We start from the raw sequence: 17,413 nt of genomic DNA on the forward strand, positions 1-17,413 counted from the left end.
AGCTCGGCCAGAAGCTCTGCTCAGACTGGAATTGGAGGCTCAGCTAGAAGCGCCACTCGGACGCTGAACTCAGAAGCTTGGCTGGATGCGCCCCTCAGGCTGGACTCAGAAGCTTGGCTGGACACACCCCTCAGGCTGGACTGCAGGTAAGCCTGGAGCTTGGGATTCTCAAGACGCTTTCTTTCAGCGGCAGCTTCCGGAGTATTCCACAGGGCTGGACAGGAGACAAATAGGCAGTGGTAGTCGCAGAGCGGGGTAGAAGGGTCAATAGCAGACACTGGGTTTTCAGCGATCATAAGCTCCCGGACACACTATCTCTCTGCCGCCGCTTCAGGGAGTCTCTTCAAAGCTGGATCAGACAAGAGTGTTCCACGATACTTATACAGTGGGTAGCATGCACAGGTTAGGAACTTAAGCCCTCTTAAGCTGTAGTAAATGTGTGGTAGTGCATACTGCTGCTTAATGAAAGGACCCCCTTAGATTTTATAGTGTTCTACAGAGTCTCTACTTGTCTATGCAAATAAAGAATGTCCTCAATTCCAGATGCACCAGCTGTTTACAATATGGATACTCAGGATTCCACTGATCTTACACTTGACTCCAAGTTAATCACATTGAAATCTATACCTTATATCTTGAGGACAGCTTGCTGAGAAAACTCACACAGCTGTGAAATTGTGCCCTTCAACATTTCCTCAGTCCTACAAGCAACTTGCCAAACATTCATAAGATACTGGACGCTGTAGATGTTTTCCTCGTGTCTATGAAGGTCCCCAGCATGGTAAACAAAAGTTGTTGTGAGCAGTTGTTTTGCCTCTGTTAGCCTTGCTGCGTCAGCAATGCTCTTGAGGCTTATTACAGAAACAAACCTCTGTATAGGAATTGACATGGCCAAAGTTTGTGGAACATCAGGTTCATATTGTAGAGCAGTGCTTCACTGTAGTGCTTGTTTTGCTCCTACAAATGCACTTAAGAGATCTTCCAGTGCTGGCCCTGCCCAATGATGTCAGCAGTTTGGCACAACTCTCACAGGCTTTCAGTTCAAGTACCAGGCAGCTCCATGGGCTCCATCATTGCTAGGTAACACAAACACCTCCATTTCCCCTCTCTTCCATGTTAAACCCCAGTTTCCCATGCACAGCCAACTTTGGAGACTTGATGCATTGATGTTTTGAACGTCAACCAGTGCTTTGTATAGGTTATATCAACACATTAAGGATGTTGTCTCAGTATTACAGTCTACAACTCCTTAGTAAAATGGAAAGTAATAGAAGGCACCACAGTTATCTGTTAGTAGAACAGACATTTTATCCAAGTATGAATCCTATCCCAGTGCACCCCAAAAGCAGTATGAAGAAAACCAAGAAATAATCTTGGAAGGATGATATTTTAGCATTGCAACAGTTAGATAGAATTAGACCCAGGGGCGTATCTGCGTGGGGCCTCAGGGGCCTGGGCCCCCGCAGATTTCGCCCTGGACCCCCCTACCGCTGCCAACCCTCCCCCTCCGTTGCTCGCCTACCTTCGCTGGCGGGGGACCCCAACCCCCGCCAGCCGAGGTCCGCGTCCTCCTGCCGCTGCCGGCTGCCTTTGGTCCTTTAATTCTTCCATTGAAGCTGGCGCCGACGAAAGTTTCTTTTGAGTCTGACGTCCTGCACGTACAACGTGCAACGTGCAGCGACGTCAGATTCAAAAGAAACTTTTTCGTCGGCGCCAGCTTCAATGGAAGAATGAAAGGACCAAAGGCAGCCGGCAGCGGCAGGAGGACGCGGACCTCGGCTGGCGGGGGTTGGGGTCCCCCGCCAGCGAAGGTAGGCGAGCAACGGAGGGGGAGGGTTAGCAATGGCAGCGGCTGGGGGGAGGGGGATCGGCAATGGCGGCGGCGGCGGCGGCGGGGGGGGGGGGGGCTATAATGTGCCCCCCCTCTCTGGCCCTGGCCCCCCCTACCGCCGCAGTTCAGATACGCCCCTGAAATTTAGACCTAGAAAAATGTTTCAATTTGATTGATCTTTGGTGGTAAACCATATTATACAAACAACATATTCAAGACTTTCATTATTTCTAAACATAAGAGCATATAACTGTAGCTTATATAACACACTCTCAGTTTTGCTAGATCAAAGATTATTTCCATTACCAACCGTCTGGCTTTATACAGTAGATGGAATTATAGTTTTCCTTTTGCAGGCATATGAAGATGAAGCTCGGGCATTAAAAGATAGGGGGCCATGGATAATCATAATCACTTTGTGAAAAATGGGGAGAAAAAAATAATTTCCAAAATAATAAACCAAAGACAGGTATAGGGTAGAAAAAAATGGATTTTCAGTTGTATATACATGTGCCCATGCAATCATACAGCCTACTTTATCTTAATAGTATATTGATCATGACATCCATAACCATGTTGTCTCAACATATGTGAATGTTAAACCTAAAGCAATGTTCCACTACATAACTTCTGGGATCTTGGGATACTAAGTTCATGTGATTACAGGAGTGCATTTTTTTCTTAATTTTGATCAGGCAGTTCCTCTTTTTCCTATTTCTTTCAGCTAACTCAAAACCAGATTGGAATCACACTAGCTTTCATGTATACTACTTGAGAATTTTGTCCACTAGTGGGCTCATTTTTGAAAGAGAAGGATGCCCATCTTTCAACATAAATCGAAAGATGGACGTCCTTCTCACAGGGTCGTCCAAAACGGTATAATCGAAAGCCGATTTTGGACGTTCCCAACTGCTTTCCATCGCAGGGATGGCCAAAGTTCAAGGGGGCGTGTCAGAGGTGTAGCGAAGGCGGGACTTGGGCGTGCCTAACACTTGGACGTCCTTGACCCATAATCGAAAGAAACAAGGATATCCCTAACGAACACTTGGACGACTTTACCTGGTCGTGTTTTTCTTACGACCAAGGCATAAAAAGGTGCCCGAAATGACCAGATGACCACCGGAGAGAATCAGGGATGACCTCCCCTTATTCCCCCAGTGGTCACTAATGCCCTCCCACCTTCAAAAAATATCTTTCAAAATATTGATTGCCAGCCTCAGATGTCATGCTCAGGTCCATGACAGCAGTATGCAGGTCCCTGGAGATGTTTTAGTTGGTGCAGTGCACTTCAGGCAGGCGGACCCAGGCCTATACCCCCCCCTACCTGTTACATTTTGTGTAGGAAACAGCGAGTAGTCCAAAACCCATCTCAAACCCACTGTACACATATCTAGGTGCCCCCTTCACCTGTAAGGGCTATGGTAGTGGTGTACAGTTGTGGGTAGTGGGTTTTGGGGGGTGTTTGGGGGGCTTAGCACACAAGGTAAGGGAGCTATGTACCTGGGAGCAATTTATGAAGTCTGCTGCAGTGCCCCCTAGGGTGCCCAGCTGGTGTCCTGGCATGTCAGTGGGACCAGTGCACTACAAATTCTGGCTCCTCTCACGACCAAATGGCTTGCATTTGGTCATTTCTGAGATGGACGTCCTTGGTTTAGAAAATCGCTGAAAATCAGAAATGTCTATGTCTAGGGACGACCATCTCTAAGGATGACCAAATTTCAGGATTTGGACGCCCCTGACCGTATTATCGAAACGAAAGATGGACGTCCATCTTTGTTCGAAAATATGGGTTTCCCCGCCCCTGGATCAGGACGTTTTGTGAGGACGTCCAAATTGAAAAGTGGACATCCCTTTCAAAAATGCCCCTCAACATGCCCCTTCCCTCCACCCACAAATATGTTTTTTGTTTTTTTGTTTTTTAACTGAACAGACACAAATAGTATGTGAATACTTTTTCCTCTATGACTATCATTATGGGCCCCTTTTAACAAGATATGGCAAAAGGGGGGCCCAAGCTAGCATCAGTGCATGTTTTCACATGTGGCAAGGCCCCCTTTTACCGCAGTGAGTAAAATGGAAGTCTCTCTTTCCTGCAGGATATGGCCATGCGGCAAGTAAAGGGGGAAGTACTAACTACCGCCCAAGGCATTTCAGTGTTCACGGCCAGCTGATTTTTACCGTAAGCTAAAAACACTAGCATGGCTTTCTAAAATGCCCCCGGAGTGGGAATGATAATATCTGGGAACCCCTTTGGGGATAGACTGATACATTTGGTTGGACCATTGCTCTTTGTTTTGAGTCCTCGTATCGTATGTTTAAATTGTGAGATTTTTCATAGCTCCACACAGTCTAGGTTAGTCTTCCTGTGAGCAAACTGCATGTTTCATGCTCTTTTGGGGATACATGGTATTCCAAGCATATAGCAGGAATGTAACCCACAAATAAATGATGTCCTCTGGAAAATGACAAATAAAAGTCCACAGGTAAATGCAGAGGTCTTCACAGAAGTGTCTGCTATTCTGTTTCTTCGATAAAGACAGTTGGATGAAGCAAACCCAATCCTAAAATCCAATACTGTTATCTGTATAAAAGAGCTAATGAACAGTTCCTCATCTCACAGTGAAGAGCTCCTCAAGGCAGACAAAAATATATAGGTCTTCAATATAATTTTGGGTGGGTGGGCAGGCAGCAAGCCCATGACTAAGGGATCCTTTTACCAAGAGGCGTTAAGCACTAATTCATGATTACCACAGTTTAAAAGGGCATACCACAGGGCATGCTGAGGTATCCAATGGTAAGTTTCAAAAGTGCATGCACTACACATGCGCTAAAAAATATTTTAAATATTTTGGCCAAGGGGACTTGTTTGGGGGACAGAGTGGGCATTTTGGCACTAATCAGTTAACATGTCAGAATTGTCGTGCACTGATTAGCACAGGATTAGTGCATGAGCCCTTACTGCCTATAAAATGCTCATTTTTGTTTATGGCCATGTGTGAATGGCAATATTAGTGCAGGGAAATAGGAGAGTGCATTTAAATCTATAAATATTATTAAAATCAATGAAATCTCTATAAACCTGAAAGATGTAATGGTCCAATTTGACAAACTAAAGAATAGCAAATCACCTGGACCAGATGGTATTCAACCCAGAGGACTGATAGAACTGATAGAATTGAAACATGAACTTGCAGAACTATTGTTAGTAATATGTAACTTATCTTTAAAATTAAGCATAGTCCCAGGAGATTGGAGAGTGGCCAATGTAACGTCAATTTTCAAAAAAGGTTCCAGAGGTGATCTGAGAAATTATAGACCAGTGAACCTGACATCGGTGCTGGGCAAAATGGTAGAGACTATTATAAAGAACAATATTACAGAGCATATTCAAAACCATGGATTAATGAGACAAAGAGGGGCATAATCGAATGGGGGCGCCCATCTCTAAGAGCGCCCATCTCCGTGGACGGCCCCGGGAAGGGGCGGAGCCAGCCGTATTATTGAACAAGACGGACATCCATCTTTCATTTCGATAATACGGTCAGGGCCGGCCAAATCTCAACATTTAGGTCAACCTTAGAGATGGTCGACCTAAATGTTGAGATCGCTGAACTTAGAGATGGCTGGCCTCGGTTTTCGCCGATAATGGAAACCGAAGCCGGCCATCTCAAAAACGACCAAATCCAAGCTATTTGGTCATGGGAGGAGCCAGCATTTCTAGTGCACTGGTCCCCCCTCACATGCCAGGATACCAACCGGGCACCCTAGGGGGCACTGCAGTGGACTTCAGAAATTGCTCCTAGGTGCTTAGCTCCCTTACCTTGGGTGCTGAGCCCCCAACCCCCCCCCCCAAACCCACTACCCACAACTGTACAACAGTACCATAGCCCTTAAAGGGTAAAAGGGGCCACCTACATGTGGGTACAATGGGTTTGTGGTGGGTTTTGGAGGGCTCCCATTTACCACCACAAGTGTAACAGGTGGGGGGGGTGGGCCTGGGTCCGCCTGCCTGAAGTGCACTGCAGTACCCACTAAAAACTGCTCCAGGGACCTGCATAGTGCTGTGATGAAGCTGGGTATGACCTTTGAGGCTGGCATAGAGGCTGGCAAAAAATGTTTTTAAAATTTTTTTAGGTGGGAGGGGGTTGGTGACCACTGGGGGAGTAAGGAGAGGTGATCCCTGATTCCCTCTGGTGGTCATCTGGTCAGTTCAGGCACCTTTTCAAGGCTTGGTCGTGAACCAAAAGGGACCAAGTAAAGTCGGCCAAATGCTTGTCGGAGCCGCCCTTCTTTTTTCCATTATCGGCCGAGGACGGCTATCTCTTAACCACGTCCCCGTCCCGCCTTCAGTACACTGCCAAAATTTCCCCTTGAACATTGGCTGTCCCTGCGATGAAAAGCAGTTAAGGCTGGCCAAAATCGGCTTTCAATTATACCGATTTGGCTGCCCTTAGGAGAAGGGCGCCCATCTCCCGATTTGTGTCGGAAGCTGGGCGCCCTTCTCCTTCGAAAATAAGCAGGAAAGTCAACATGGATTTAGTGAAGGAAAATCTTGCCTCACCAATCTCTTACATTTCTTTGAAGGGGTGAACAAACATGTGGATAAAGGTGAGCCTGTCGATAACGTGTATCTGGATTTTTAAAAGGCATTTGACAAAGTACCTCATAAAAGACTCCAAAGGAAATTGGAGAGTCATGGGATAGGAGGTAGTGTACTATTGTGGATGTAAAACTGGTTAAAAGATAGAAACCAGAGAGTAGAGTTAAATGGTCAGTATTCTCAATGGAGAAGGCTAGATAGTGGGGTTCCCCAGGGGTCTTTGCTGGGACAGTTGCTTTTTAACATATTTATAAATAATTTAGAGATGGGAGCAACTAGTGAGGTAATTCAATATTCTGATAACAAAAAGTTATTCAAAATTGTTAAATCACAAGAGGATTGTAAAAGAGGACCTTATGAGACTGGGAGACTGGGCATCCAAATGGCAGATGACATTTAATGTGAGCAAGTACAAAGTAATTCATATGGGAAAGAGGAACCCGAACTATAGTTATGTAATGCAAGGTTCCACATTAGGAGTCACCGACCAGGAAAGGGATCTACGCGTCATCATTGATGATACATTGAAACCAGTGACGTAACTATGTGGGGCCACGGGGGCCTGCTCCCCCCCCAAATTTGCTCTGGGCCCCTGGATTGACTGGCGGGGGTCCCAAACCCCTGCCAGCTGAAGCCTCCATCCTCTTTGGCACCACCGCATTGTCTGCCCTGCTCTCTCTTCCCCTCACGTCTGGCATGCTCTTTTTAGTGAAATTGAGCATGCTCAGTTTCACTAAAAGGAACGTGCCAGACGTGAGGGGAAGAGAGAACAGGGCTGGCGAAGCGGCGGCGCCGGAGACCAGCGCTGGATGAAGGTTTCAGCTTTTGGGGGTTGGGGACCCCCACCAGCCAAGGTATTTGCAGCGGTGGTGCTTTAGCTGTTGGGGGTTGGTGACCCCCGCCAGCCAAGATTTACAGCAGTGGGTGGGGAGTGGCAGGGCAGCAGAAGGGGGTGTGGCGCGGGGCAGCAGACCAAAATGTGCTTTCCACCTTGAGCTCTGGCCCCCTCCCACCTCAAAGTCTGGCTACGCCCCTGAATGAATTCCTCTGCTCAGTTTGTGGCAGCAGCTAAGAAAGCGAATAGAATGTTAGGTATTATTAGGAAAGGAATGGAAAACAAAAATGAGGATGTTATAATGCCTTTGTATTGCTCCATAGTGCGACTGCACCTTGGATATTGTGTTCAATTCTGATCGCCGCATCTCAAAATAGATATAGTGGAATTAGAAAAGGTGCAGAGAAGGGTGACAAAAATGATAAAGGGGATGGGACGACTTCCCTATAAGGAAAGGCTAAAGCAGCTATTTTTCAAAAATATATCCACTAATATCCAATAATTCATGTCATAAATTCCATCAGTTTTCAGTGCGAACTCTGAATTTCTCTAAAAAAAATAAGGTGCTTCGGTCAGTGTCTTTTGGCAGTCAGAAAAACACAGCGTTCTTCATTGGCACAGCAAAGTCACAGATCAAATGTTGCTCTGCGAAGAACAGAGACTTATCTTCCAATTGCAAACATTAGCATCCCATGGCTTATACATGAACATTACAAATCATTCCTTTAACTACAGAAGGTGGAAAGTGCACATCTCTTGAGTATGCTTACCTATGATTCATCCTCATCACAAGTCCTTCTTAAATACAGCCACCCCCTAGAGCTCTATACAACAGGCTCTGCAACCCTGCATTTATCCCCTAACATACAACAGCCAGCATTAATTCATCTTTCATAGAAAACTATTGATCTTATTCATAGAATATGTTTCTGAAAAACTGAGAGCAGGTGATTGATAGGAACGTGGTTAGAGCATTTTACATTTGCAGATGCTTTTTTGCAACTCAGCCTCCCTTAGAAACATTTATAACTACTCTATTTATCTAGCATCGAGATGTTTTTCACAGTCTGGCATATTTATTACAAGTTATGATGCCATAAGTTTAGTGTATTCTTTAATATATTCCTAGCTTTGTTTGTCAGTTGACTACTCATGAAGAATTTTTTTTATCTATTTGCACCCCAAAGATTTATCATTTTGTTTTTAAATGGATTAAAATTACCTCTGTGTTCTCTTATGGATTCTGTTTTAAATGGACAGATTTGTTTTAGGATCATATACTCCCACAGATGGGTGGAGTGGTGCATGTCTCAATATTTGGGAGCTTAAAGCATCTCAAAAATTCATCATTTAAAAAAAATGGATAGATATTACCCCGTGTTTATTTAATTTTATTTTTTATCGGCTCACAATAATACACTAGAGATGCCCACAGGAATATATGGGCGTCTCTAGCGTTTAGCATACAACAATCATTAGTGCGCACTAAGGGGTCTTTTTTACTAAGGTGTGCTGAAAAATGGCCTGCAGTATTGTAGATGTGTGTTTTGGGTGCATGCAGAATCATTTTTCAGTGCACCTGCAAAAAAATGCCTTTTTAAAAGTTTTCCCCAAAATGGACGTGCAGCAAAATGAAAATTACTGTGCGTCCATTTTGGGTCTGAGACCTTACCGCCAGCCATTGACCTAGCGGTAAATTCTCACGCAGTAACCAGCCGGTAATGGTCTATGGCGTGTGACCATATGCACATCCGGAAATAAAAATTAATTTTAAGATTCATGTGTCGGACATGCACCAAAAATGAAATTATTGCAAGAGCCATGCGGTAGCCGGGTGGTAACTCTATTTTGGCACACATTGGGCGTACATAGACGCTTACACGGCTTAGTAAAAGGGCCCCTAAAAATGCTACTACAGCTAGTACAAGACCCCGTCAATCTCCAATCATAGATCACCACTAGCACTGCTTTTTTCTGTCCTGTTCTGTCCATTAGACACAATCAGGCTTATTTTCGAAAGAGAAGGGCGCCCATATTTCGACAAAAATCGGGAGATGGGCGTCCTTCTCCGAGGGTCACCCAAATCGGCATAATCGAAAGCCGATTTTGGGCTTCCTCAACTGCTTTCTGTCGCGGGGACGACCAAAGTTCACAGGGCCGTGTCGGAAGCATAGCAAAGGCGGGACTGGGGTGTGCCTAACACATGGGTATTCTCAACCGATAATAGAAAAAAGAAGGGCGTCCCTGACGAGCCCTTGAGCGACTTTACTTGGTCCATTTTTTCTTACGACCAAGCCTCAAAAAAGTGCCCGAACTGACCAGATGACCACTGGAGGGAATCAGGGATGACCTCCCCTTACTCCCCCAGTGGTCACTAACTCCCTCCCACCCTAAAAAAAAAATATATATATATTTTTTGCCAGCCTATATGCCAGCCTCAAAGGTCATACCCAGCTCCCTGATAGCAGTATGCAGGTCCCTGCAGCAGTTTTAGTGGGTGTAGTGGACTTCAGGCAGGTGGACCCAGGCCCATCCCTCCTTACCTGTTACACTTGTGGTGGTAAATGGGAGCCCTTCAAAGCCCACCAGAAACCCACTGTACCATCATGTAGGTGCCCCCCTTTACTCCTTAGGGCTATGGTAGTGTTGTACAGTTGTGGGTAATGGGTTTTGGAGGGGGGTTGGGGGGGCTCAGCATCCAAGGTAAGGGAGCTATGCCCCTGGGAGCAATTTGTGAAGTCCACTGCAGTGCCCCCTAGGGTGCCCGGTTGGTGTCTTGGCATGTCAGGGGGACCAGTGCACTACGAATGCTGGCTCCTCCCATGACCAAATGGCTTGGATTTGGTCGTTTCTGAGATGGGTGTCCTCGGTTTCTATTATCGCTGAAAATCGGGGACAACCATCTCTAAGGACGACTATCTCTAAGGTTGACCTAAATTTCGCGATTTGGGCGTCACCAACCCTATTATCAAAATGAAAGATGGCCGCCCATCTTGTTTCGATAATATGGGTTTCCCCACCCGTTCGCCAGGACGTCCTGCGAGTATGTCCTCAGGAAAACTTGGGTGCTCCTTTCGAATATGCCCCTCCACATCTACTCCAAGAATTTTTGGCACTTTCCAATTGTTTTGCACCATAAAGACTGAGACACTTATTCACAAAATGCATTCTCATCATCACTGCTGTTTTCACCAAAAGCACTCTCATTTTTAAAAGACATTTACATTTTGGAGCATGCACGCTTTTACCGCAACAATTTTATCACCAATAATGCAAATTTCTACAATATAAGGCTTCCTCTGGGCGTGACACACTTTTGGATTGCAAATCCAAATTACAGGTACAATTTTGGGTTATTTCTTATTGAACATCTTGTCTCATGCTTTTGTTCTGCACTATTGTTCTATTCATAGGTATATTTTGGGTTATTTCTTATTGAGCAATTTAGCACACACATTTGTTCTGCACTATTCTTTCTTCTAACAGCACCATTTTTTGCCATCACTGGTTCCAAGCCACTTTAGAGACCCTTTCTGTTCACTCGTGCAACAAGCCTCCACTTGCTTACCCAGAGCACTTTAGTGACTTTTTCACCATATTATACATATTTGCTGTACCAAATTCCTGTCTTTATTTGCACACAACTTGAGTAGTGCATATCACCCATACATCGGTCACATGGTCAGTGTTTCACTCTACCATACTTTTATGCCAGAGGTGCATTTATGAGACTTCCATTAGTATGTTTAATGAATTGGATGTTGCTTCTGCCATTTATTCATACGTCTTTCTGCATATTTATATGTATTTTGTGTTATCCTATATAATAATTCTCACCTCCAACGTTCTGACTTGCTGCCTGGGATCAGGCTGACATCAGCGTAGCCATTATGATGTCAACTTCAGAACCCGGGGGGAAAACATGCCTCATAGCTGATCCATGTCCAGAGGAGGGTTGCTGGACATGGGTGGCTGGAGGGGGGACAGGGGAGAGAGGAGGATCGCTGGACATGGGTGGCTGCAGGGGGGCAGGGGGTCGCTGGACATGGGTGGCTGGAGGGGGGCAGGGGAGAGAGGAGGGTCGCTGGACATGGGTGGCAGGAGGATGGGCAGGGGAGAGAGGAGGTTCGCTGGGCATAGGTGGCTGCAGTGGGCGCAGGGGGAGAGGAGGGTCGCTGGACATGGGAGGCTGCAGGAGGAGAGGAGTGTCACTGGACATGGGTGGCTGCAGGGGAGTCGAGGAAAACTTTGCTAGCGCCCGTTTCATTTGTGTCAGAAACGGGCCTTTTTTACTAGTTATATAATTTCATCATTTCTTATGACTAATTTGTATTTTTTATCAATGTTTTTATCACTTTTAACAGTTTCTAATTTGTTTTACATATGCTTTTAACCATATTTATTTGTATTGTGTTTTACAACAACACATGGATGTTCAAGATATTTAGGGGTCCTTTTACTAAAGGGTTGGCACACGGCAACTAGAGATGGGAGTAACTAGTGAAGTAATTACATTTGCTGATGCCACAAAGTTATTCAAAGTCGTTAAATCGCGGGAGGATTGTGACAAATTACAAGAGGACCTTACAAGACTGGGAGACTGGGCATCTAAATGGCAAATGACATTTAATGTGAGCAAGTGCAAAGTGATGCATTTGGGAAAGAGGAACCCAAATTATAGCTATGTAATGCAAGGTTCCACGTTAGGAGTCACAGACCAAGAAAGGGATCTAGGTGTCATCGTTGCTGATACGTTGAAACCTTCTGCTCAGTGTGCTGCTGCGGCTAAGAAGGATGGTGCCCAGAGCTTGATTGCGTCTCAAACGGAGTTCGCTTTAGAGCCTTGTTTTTCTTGAGTTAAAAAAACCTTCTATCAAATGCCACATACCAAAAGGAAGGGGATGGGTAAAGGGTTTACCACTGTCAACTCAAATGCCTACCCCGACTCAACAGACGATCCTTAGATACGCGACAAGCACTCCATTACATACCGGTGTGAACCCTGCTGGAGGAGCGGCAGATCTACTGGGGTCTGAAACATCCTTATCTCCACCGGGTGTTAATCCGCCACCTTGCCCTGCTGAGCTTCATGGAGAGGCTGGAAATACACGGGAACCGGAAGGCGGTGACTGGGGAAATTCCGACGGTAGTCCCCCACAACAGGTTGTAGCAGAAGGTAAGATCAAAGAGACAGCAATGGCGTCTCCTAAGCTGGCTTCATTACAATCCATCTGGGAACTAATACAACAAATGTCCACAACGCTTACTAAAACTGCACAAGATACTTCTTCTCTAGTAAGTAAAGTGGAAACTATATCATTATCTTTGGAAACTCTTAGACAAGATACTGATCTAAAAGTTACGCAGTTGCAGACTGAAGTTGTAAATTTAAAAATGACAATGGAAACTCTTATAAAAGATAAAATAATGGTCTCAAGGAGACTGGAGCAGATAGAAAACTACAATCGTTGATTAAACCTGAGGACGTTAAATTTTCCTGTTGCAATGGGGATTACCCCATTGGACTTCTTTAAGAAATATCTTATAGAAATACTTAGATATCCTCAGGAGGCAATTCCCCCTTTAAATAAAGTTTACTATCTACCTCCTTCGAAAACAACAAAAGCGAAACCGGAGTCTCCACAGAATCCACCTGTTGATGGGATACAAGACTTATCTGCTTTATTAGAGGAATCTTTGTCAGAAGTTGAATTAAGAAGAACCCTAATTGTTTCCTTTATATTTGAACAGGACTTGAATGCTCTGTTGAGATTATACTTTAAAAATTCAACAAAGTTTTTTTGTGGTCAAAAGATATGGATTTACCCTGATGTTGTTAAATCAACACAGGATAAGAGAAAAAAAATTCTGGCACTCAGAGAAGTTAAAAGTATTGGTGCTAAATTTTTACTTGCATATCCTTGTAAGTGTTGTATTAAGTATCTAGGAAACAAATATGTTTTTTTAGATCCCGATCAATTACAAAGTTTTTTGAAAGCAAAACGAATAACTAGATGGTAATTGTAACTGATGGAACAACTGATTAAGATATAGGAAGGAATGGAATTTCTGGACAGGCCAATTTACCTTTAAGTTTAAATTAATTTGTTTATCTCCTCAACTTTCCTCTCCTTCCCCCCTGAATATTGTGGTCTAAGAATTATATATATTTTTTTCCTCTTTGAAATTTATTCAATGATTAATGATTTTCTTTTATGATACTAGTGCAAGTTGTCTTGTATAAAATTATAAATGCAATAAATAAAATTTTTAAAAAAGCAAATAGAATGTTAGGTAGTTATTATTAGGAAAGGAATGGAAAACAAAAATGAGGATGTTAGAATGGCTTTGTATCACTCCATGGTGCGACCACACCTCAAATATTGTGTTCAATTCTGGTCACAGCATCTCAAAAAGGATATAGTGGAATTAGAAAAGGTGCAGAAAAGGGCGACAAAAATAATAAAGGGGATGGGACGACTTCCTTATGAGGAAAGGCTAAAGCGGCCAGGGCTCTTCAGCTTGGAGAAAAGGCGGCTGAGGGGAGATATGATAGAGGTCTATAAAATAATGAGTGGAGTTGAACGGGTAGATGTGAAGCATCTGTTTACGCTTTCCAAACATACTAGGACTAGGGGGGCATGCGATGAAGCTACAATGTAGTAAATTTAAAATGAATCGGAGAAAAGTTTTCTTCACTCAACGTGTAATTAAACTCTGGAATTCGTTGCCAGGGAATATGGTAAATGCGGTTAGCTTAGCGGAGTTTAAAAAAAGGTTTGGATGGCTTCCTAAAGGAAAAGTCCATAGACCATTATTAAATGGACTTGGGGGAAAATCCACTATTTCTGGGATAAGCAGTATAGAATGTTTTGTACATTTTTGGGATCTTGCCAGGTATTTCTGACCTGGATTGGCCACTGTTAGAAACAGGATGTTGGGCTTGATGGACTTTTGGTGTGTCCCAGTATGGCAATACTTATGTACTTAAAATCCAGAACTACCACTGGGCTACCGCAGTAACCTGGCAGTAGTTCCCACTCCCAGCATGCGCCATTTCCAGCACTACGAAAAATATTTCTGTTTTTATAATGCAGGTGCTTACCCAACAGTAATTGGCGCTGCCCTGTTACCGCCTGGTTAGCACGGGAGCCATTACTGCCACCTCAATGGGTAGTGGTAAGTGCTCCCCCTCAAAATGGCTGCATGGCATGTAGTTCACTTACCATACAGCCATTTGTTTTCCAGAACAACAGGCAGCCTTTTAGCTGCTGCGGTAAAGGGGGCCTCAGCGCACTTCAAAAACACAGAGTGATACTAGCGCAGCTTAGTAAAAGGACCCCTTAGTTGTTTATATTGTCTTTATATTTATTTGTTTATATGTGTTCTATAGACTCCTCAGGCAGGTGCTGATGAGCTGAAACATAGCAGCTGTGTCAAGCCTGTTTGGTCTATCTTAAATGTTATATACAGCATCCTTGTCGTCATTCCTGTGGTTTTTGGAAGTGCCTACCCCTTCACCCTACTCTTCTGGTTAGTCTACAATGGTCTCTACACTTCTGTGGCTCCACCCCTCACCATATAAAAAAGTGTGACATGACTAACCGTAGGTAAGGAAAAAATCAATTTAACAGAAGTGTTTTGAATTGTTTGCAATTTTCTCAATAAATTCTTTGAGCAGCCCAAACAGATTACATTGCAGTAATCAACTTGTGATAGTAATAATGCTTGAACCAATAAGTGAAATTGGTTCTGTTCTAATAATTTACGAATATGCCACAATTTAGGCATTAATAGAAAAGTTTTCTTAGGGGCCCTTTTACTAAGGTGCAGCGAAAAATGGGCTGTGCTAGTTTAGGCGAGTGTTTTGGGCACGCACAGATCCATTTTTTAGTGCGCCTGTAAAAAAGGCCTTTTAAACATTTTTGCCGAAAATGGACGGGCATTGACTTAGCGGTAAGGTCTCACGCGTTAACCATGTGGTAATCATCTACATGCATAGAATGACGATTACCACCCAGTTTCTGCCACGCGCCAGAAAATAAAAATGATTTTTCCAGCGTGAGTAGCGGACGTGCATCAGAAATTGATGCACATTGGGTGGGCATAGGCACCTACATGGCTTAGTAAAAGGGCCCCTTAATGAGTTGATTAAGTTGATAACACCTTATCAAATAAATTTCTAAAATTTTAATTGTGGGCGATAACTGATAATCTATGTTCGCTTTAATCATATTAGAATTCAAATGGGCGGATTGTTCATTTACTAATACAAATTTGGTTTTGTCCTTATTTAGCTATAGCAGATGCCAAGATATCCAAGATATCCAAGAGTCAATAAGTGTCAAACCAGGGGGGTATCTGAACTTCAACGGTAGGGGGGCCCAGAGCCGAGGTGAGGGGGCACATTTTAGCCCCCCCCCGGCGCCGCTGACAACACCCCCCCGCCGCCACCACCAACACCACCACCACCACTACCACCTCCAACTACTTTAAACCCCCCCTCTCGCCGAAGACAATGACGACACCACCACCCGCCCGCCCGACGACGACACCACCACCTGGCTCCAACTACTTTGAACCCCCCCCTCCCGCCATCACTCCGCCGTCGTGCCTCACCTCCCCAACCCCTGCCAGCCGAAGTCTCCTTCCTTCCTTCCTTCGTTTGGGTTTGGTTTCTGACATCCTGCACGCACGTACAAGTTCTGTTTCTGTGAGTGTGACGTCCTGCACGTTGTACGTGCACGCAGGACGTCAGAAACCAAACCCAAACGAAGGAAGGAAGGAAGGAAGGAAGGAGACTTCGGCTGGCGGGGGTTGGGTCCCCTGCCAGTAAGGGAGGTGAGGTGCGATGGCGGGAGGAGGGGGGGTTGAGAGGGTCATCGGTAGGGGGGTCCAGGAGCAAATCTACCGGGGCCAGGCCCCTGTGGCCCCATAGCAGATACGTCCCTGTGTCAAACTATCTTGAACTTGAGGGATAGATATCTACAAAGGATCTCTTATAGGAAGAACCACTTTAATGTCATCTGCATATATATAAGAATGAAATCATGCACGTTTTAGTTCATATCCTAAAGTCTATGTGAATACATTAAACAATACTGCAGAGAGCAGGGAGCCTTGTTGCACCCCACAAAAAGTTTTCCAACCTGAAGACACCCTTAAAAAAAAAACTCTGTATGATCTGGTAAAAAAATGACAAAATCAACTTAAAACTGCCCCGGTAATATCTAAGTTATCAAGAATACCTAGCAAGATTTCATGATCAAATAAGTCTAATGTGCAGGAGAGATCGAACTGCAATATTAGTGCACAGTGCCCTTCATTCACTACTGATCTTAAATTATCTAATAATGAGCTTATCACGGTTTGAGTACTAAAATTAGGATGGAAACAGACTGGGACAAATGTTACTAGCTGATACTAACACTCCGGTTTACTAAGCAGTGCTAGTGGCTGTCTATGTGCTAGTGCCCACATGGCCCATTCACTTTGAATGGGCCATGTAGGCTCTAGCGCATGAACAGCTGCTAGCGCTGCTTCATAAACAGACCCCTAAATCTTTTTACGAACATTAGTATCGATGCCACAGGTCTGTAATAGGAAGTAATTGACATTTTTCAAGATAGGAGTAATAATAATTTCACCCATATGAATAGGGCATGTACCCTGCATCAAATGGAACTGTAAGCAAATCATAAGCGTTGTTTTAAAATTCTTATAGGGGTTATCTTCATAATAAAGGGTGGACAGGAATCATTGGCACTACAAGCAGCAGAATATTATTTGTATAGGGTATTCACATCTTTCCAATCTATAGGAGTGAATTCTGGCCAAACTCTATCCACTGGCATAGAGGCTTTCCTATTATCAACGTCATTTAGATCTGAAATGAGAGAATTCCATAGGGGAAGAAATGCCCTGATAGACTCTATTTTATTTTGATAATAGTTAACTAACTGGAAAGCATCCAACGTCTTCTCCAAAGTAGATGACAAACGAGTTTGGATATTAGTTAGAGATCTAACAATCTGAAATAAATATTTATTTTTTTGTCAAATCCCTACCTATTTGACTTCAGTAAAATTCCCTTCTGTGCATCTGTAAACAAGATTTGTATTCTCAAAATGTTTTTCTCCACATTTCT

Source organism: Microcaecilia unicolor, chromosome 1 (assembly GCF_901765095.1).
Source record: "Microcaecilia unicolor chromosome 1, aMicUni1.1, whole genome shotgun sequence".
NCBI classification, from domain to species: domain Eukaryota; kingdom Metazoa; phylum Chordata; class Amphibia; order Gymnophiona; family Siphonopidae; genus Microcaecilia; species Microcaecilia unicolor.